We start from the raw sequence: 5,773 nt of genomic DNA, 5'->3' as shown, positions 1-5,773 counted from the left end.
TTAAAAGGATCCTATGCTGGGTTTAGTCCTCTTGTACCTCAGCCACTTGAAGCCAGAGCCATAGGTAGGTGATCTTGCACCCCTCACAGAACTGTCCAGATTGCGCCCCCAGCCACTGACAAATTAGCTCTTCTTTCCTCCTCTCCTCTCCTCCACTCCCCCGCCCCACTCAATTCACCCTCTATTAAAAACCTTTTCTTATGAGGCAATCAATATATTTATTTACAGACATATTTATGGACATATTTTTAGCCAATTTTGCACCCCACCTTGCCTGTGCCCCTGGCGGGGGCCCACCTCAACACTCCCTAACTACGGCCCTTCTTGAAGCCACGTTACACCTGCCCCCATCCCATATACAAAATTAACATATTCATGGTTAATATGTTTTGATCCTGAGGTAAAATAATTGCAGCCGTTCTAGTGCCCATGATGCATGGGAAGAGCTCTGAAATCCTGTTGCAATAATTTATATTGCAAATTAGCATTTTCACAAACACCTTCTGAATGCTTTTCAGTCAGTGGGGAAAAAGTGCTGTGACCATTTGGATACGAGAGTGGCTAATGTGTGTTGCAAGGTATCTATACATGTCTATTTAAAATTAAATTCCATTCCAGTTCAACATGACTTATTCCCAGGGTAAGTGGGAATAGGACTGCAGCCATGCAGCACAACCCTATACATATATACTCAGAAGTAAGCCTCATTGTCTTCAGTAAGACTTACTCCCAGGTAAGTGTGTGCAGGATCATGTTTAGTAACTTTGCAAATGTTGGAATAAAACAACCCTGAATCTTATTTAGCATTTAATCTGTGTCCCAATGTGTGTTTTTATATAGCAGGCCCCTGCCCCAAGGGGCTTACAATATGAAATTTAACAATGAGGGCAGAAATGAGAGGTAAGAATCTATTTGATGCTCCATCTTGGGGTCGTAACCCCAACAGTTATTGCCCTAGCATAATGTGGTCTAAATTATTTATCTGGGCTGACAATAATGAATAATAAATAATAAAAGTGCTCTCTGCGTTTTGATAAGAGCAGAGGGGTACGCATGTCACTCTGGGAGAGGCAGAAGTTTAACACCAATTTGTCAAGATGTCTTTGGCAATATTTCCCCGAGGACCACACACCGAAGGACTGCTTTAAGTGGCCCGAAAATTCTGCACAAGTGGTTTCCACGCTTGTACCATGTATGAGTTAAATGTAACAGCTTGCCGAAGGTCAAGTCCTATTTTTATTACGTAAACTGGGAGAATGAAAGGAGGAGAAGGATGGAAAAATACCTCTGGGCGTTGTTTTTCATCTTAACAGCTCTGTCAGAGCAGCAGTTTGAGAGGATGCTTGGAAGCAAGGATATTGATTGCCGAAGTTGACCACACATCGACCAAGCAGACCCACATTTGTTTTGGTTTGGTTTTTTATGTATATATAAAAATCTATCTTGCTTTTCTTCAAAATAACTCAAAGCAACTGCCAGTTAATCAAAATATCAATATAAAAATAGCCAACAGGGGGAAAATGAGCAACAGATAATCAGCACATACAAGGAGATTGAACAGTAACAGAAGAAATCATAGCTTGCCATCAATTTATCCCAAAGGCTTCATGGAAAAGCTGTAACTATGTCCAAGAGTAGAGAATCTGTGGCTCTCCAGGTGTGTTTGGACTTCATAGCCCATTATCTGTGACCAATGGGCATGCAGACTGGGGCTGATGGGAGGGGGAGATGTAGCATCTGCCTAGGCAGATAACTGTCCTCAGGTCCTCTACATAGGCTGACTATTGGGTTTTTCTGGGCAGGAAGAAGTATAAGAGGGAATCCTATTCAAGGTAAGCAATATCGGGCTTGAAAGGTTAAAAAACAGCACCTTAAATTTGATCCAGACTCCAGAAATGAATAAGCAGCAGAAGCAGATCAAATCAGACTGGAGTTACAGGCTGGGTCTGGCATCACCTTTTAGGATCAGTTGGAATTTTTAGTGCATTTACAAAGGGCAGCCCCAGATGGAACACATTGCAGTAGTCTAGTCAGGAGGCTACTAAAGCATGAATGGCTACGAACATAGTGATGGTAAAGACAGAAGAATCTGTATCTGCTTCTCTGCTGTGAAAATGTAGCTTTTCCATACTTCCGCAAATGTGCATACATTTGTCAAAGATGAATGGTCTCTCCCTCTGATAGTAGTGGCAATTAGTGGCAGGACCTTTTACTGGTGGGCATTTTGTCAAAGTATCTCTTCCCCCCACCACATCAAGTAGTCATTAGCAAAAGAAATGTTGGGGGGGGGGGGGAGAGACTATGTCTGGCTTTAACAGGACTTGGTTCTGCTCCAGAATTTCAATCTTGAAACACGACACACATTTCACCTCAATCTAGCCAATGGTGCTCAACATGAATTGGTTTATAGGCTCGTGCGCCTTCCAGGATCACATAGTGCAGCCATGTTAAGAGCCTCTGTTTCTGTGAGGTTAAGGAGAAGGCTTTTGGGGTAAAAGCTGTCACACCTTGGAGAATGCGGCCAACACTTTTTAAATTTATAGCTGGAATGTGATAGGACTGACAGGCCTCAAACAGGTTCTGCCATTCCTCCCCAAACAAGACAGCTTTCTGGCCTCCTCCTTTTCGTCTGCAGAAGCAAGAGCTGTGAATTTGCAGGTGCTTCTCACAGGAATGTTGTTGAGTCAGGCTGAAGGCAGCAGCTGTTTTCCTGGGGAGAAAAGCGAGTTGGAAAAAGGGAGAGACTGTGTACTGTCACAGAGCTAGGTGTGAAGGCCATTGTCCTAGTTGCATCTTGGACTTAAAATAACCACACACACCTCTACCAAAATATGTGAATAGTAATATATTTTGGAACTGGCCCTCTTGTGAGAATGACATGTATCTCCACGCATAGGTGTAAACTTGACAGGCTCACACAATGGATTTAGGGCGCACCCACAATTCTGTTTGCCCCACCATTTCCCCCTAGGAAATCCACTGTTTAGTGCTAAATCGGAACAAATGGCAATTGGGTTTTCCACAAATTTGCCTTTTGTCCAGTTTTTCGCTAGACAGCAGGTTTCCCCTGAGGAAAACTGCAGGGCAAAGGCTGAACCCAGAGCTATTTTTCCTAGAAAAAGAGGTGATGAGACTCACCATGAACGCCTCCCTCATTCTCTTATAATGGCAATGGCGCCCACCTGAAAGAACTGAGTTCTGGTGTGTTTCGTCCAGGGGAAAAAAGCCCTGGCTAAACCACTCAGACCTGTACCTAGAAAGCACAGGATAAGCGGAAAACAGCTCAAGCCCATGCTTTCTATTCTTATTAAGAATTTACACCCTGCCCTAGGTGACTTAATCCATCCCCCTCGCTCTTCCCGCTTTCTTTGGAGCTCAGACTAGAAGGCCTCAGGTGGGCCCAACAGACTGCAAAGCTATAAAGAAGACTGAACTAGGTAAGTCAAGAGACTCCATACTATCAAAACCAGGGACTTTTTTCAGCCGGAACTCGCCAAAACTCAGTTCTGGCGCCTCTCAGGTGGGTGCCATTGCCATTATAAGAGAACAAGGGAGGTGTTCATGGTGAGTTCCGGCACCTGTTTTTCTAGAAAAAGAGCACTGATTAAAACACAAATTAAATCTCCAACATGCTTTATAGCCATTTTGTCCCAGTTTGGGGCCAGAGTCCTAGTCACCACGAAAAACATTCTTGTGAAAATCACCTGTCAAAGTTGTTTCTGCTCAAATTCCCTCTTAAGATGTTCACTCTGAGGGATCCTGGGACAGGATATAGAAAGCAACCTGAATGTTTAGAATCGAAGGTTTAAGAAGACCTGTGGCTCACTGTATCCCAGTAAAACAATACTGCCATCTTCAGGACATTTCTATTTAAAACAGGCCCGAATGTATCTGTGGCCTGGTTCACACAAAACTTTTTCTTATGGCAATAACCTTCATGCAGGGAAAACTCTGTACTGTACATTGTCACATATGCAGTGCAGCACAGGTGAATGTGTTGTAGCCTGCTAAGCATATCTGCTAGCACAACTGCATTTCTCCACCCTCTTTTCTCCCCTAAATCTGTTCTGGGGTTCCCCCACAACCCACTGGAGCCGAACTGGGGTCTGCAGAGAGAAAAGGGAGGAGAGGTTCCACGGTACAAGTAGGAATTTTTGTGCCAGTGTAAGCCTTTTCAATTTTTGTGCCAGTGTAAGCCTTTTCAAAACCCAGGACCCAGCATGTATTTGGAGACCCCCTTTTAAAATCTGTTACTATATTGTTACATGCTACCCCAATCTCCACACCTGTGTAAGATTCCAAGGGTCCAGGCACTTACCCAAGGTTCGTGTTTTGTTTGGAAATGAGTCACACTGGAGACTGTGGTGTCTTTATGTTACATGGTTTATTATATTGTGCTCCGCCCCCGCCCTGTCTCCAGCTTGCCGCATTTAACAGATTGACACCATTTCCCCTCGATCATGCCATAGCCAACGGAAAACCTAACACTTCCTCCTAACAAAAACTTGGGCATTGTCTTCAGACTACCTCAGAGCTCTGGGAGGGGCCCAACTCATCCTCCAGCTGGCAGTGTCTCTTAATGGCCCACCTCTCAAGCAATCTATTCAACGCAGGAAGTTGGGTCCAGCTATTAAGAGTACGACTTCCTGTTTTTCCCTCCAACCACTGATTAAATCCTAACACTAATTCCAGGACCCTTGTACCCACAAACTCTGACACCCAGACTCATGACAATATATTTGCATGGTGGTAGTGCTGCCGCTGTGACCCACCTTGGATCAGGGCACGACCCACCAAGTGAAGACCAGTGTACTAGCAGATCTATTGACTTGGATATTGCCCTCTGTTTAAAGTGATTGCACAGGTAGGGAAGCCAGTATGTTCAATAACAGGCATGCAAACACTCACATATATTTTTTTTTTGTATACCAGTTAACTTGATAATGATGACGACAGTAATTTATTATTTATATATGTCTCTATGCAGGAAAAACATCATGGATGTAAAACAAACTAGTGCCATGGCTGCCCTATTCAGCTTTGGGAGATTTTAACCACAGCCCTTACACACAGAGGCCTCCCTGCATCTTCCACAGCCTCCTCCTAGGGCCTTCTGGAGCAACATTCCATGAGGAGCTGCTATCCAAAGGATCCTCCTCAGTTCCCCTCTCCCCACCTTGGGAGTATACATGTACAACTGGCTTCAAGGTGGAAGCAAGGGCTTTGACTCTCATCTCACATATTTTGAGACCATCAACAGCTCCCTTGTCGTTGTCATGTCCTCTGTTGCTGCTGGAACTTAATTTTTGCAAGAAAGGGGGGGAAAGCTATATCATCATGTCATCAGGAATAAGCTTCTTGGCCCTACTGAGACTATACCCCAGATGACAGAGTGTCAGGTGTCATAAGGAGCTACAAAGCCCATAATGTAAGGGATGCACAGCATGTTCGGACAGAGTCAAAACAAAGAATGATCAAGTAGACCGTTTGAGTAGAATGTTTTGAAGATGGAATTTTATTGTGACATGCTGAATTTGATTTTTTCCTATACCCAAGTAATGAACAATGGGGATCTGAACAGAATTCAAGATGGCAGCCAATACGACATTCCCCAGGTCCTGAAGGACCATTTCTCCTTCAGGGAAAAATATCCTGCCAAGGACAGCCAAACAGGGATTTTATTGCCAGAAAGGAGAGGTTTGATAATTAAAACCACCACGAAATTTGCTGAGCAAGTCCTATGAGGAATACAAACAAACATAAGATATGTCAC

General features: G+C 43.9%; 1 long non-coding RNA gene across 1 annotated transcript; it reads right to left on the bottom strand.

Moving 5' to 3' along the window:
• Positions 1-1,411: 1,411 nt before the first annotated feature.
• Positions 1,412-3,769, bottom strand: LOC310703270. The gene is made up of 2 exons (XR_014524051.1): positions 3,705-3,769; positions 1,412-2,710 (listed from the first exon to the last, which is right to left on the bottom strand). It is a non-coding gene; the product is annotated as an uncharacterized lncRNA (long non-coding RNA).
• Positions 3,770-5,773: the final 2,004 nt, after the last annotated feature.

This window comes from Podarcis liolepis (assembly GCF_965112155.1).
Source record: "Podarcis liolepis genome assembly, chromosome: 1".
Classification (NCBI taxonomy): domain Eukaryota; kingdom Metazoa; phylum Chordata; class Lepidosauria; order Squamata; family Lacertidae; genus Podarcis; species Podarcis liolepis.
The sequence above is the reverse complement of the archived record's forward strand: the minus strand, read 5'-3'. Positions and strand labels throughout refer to the sequence as shown.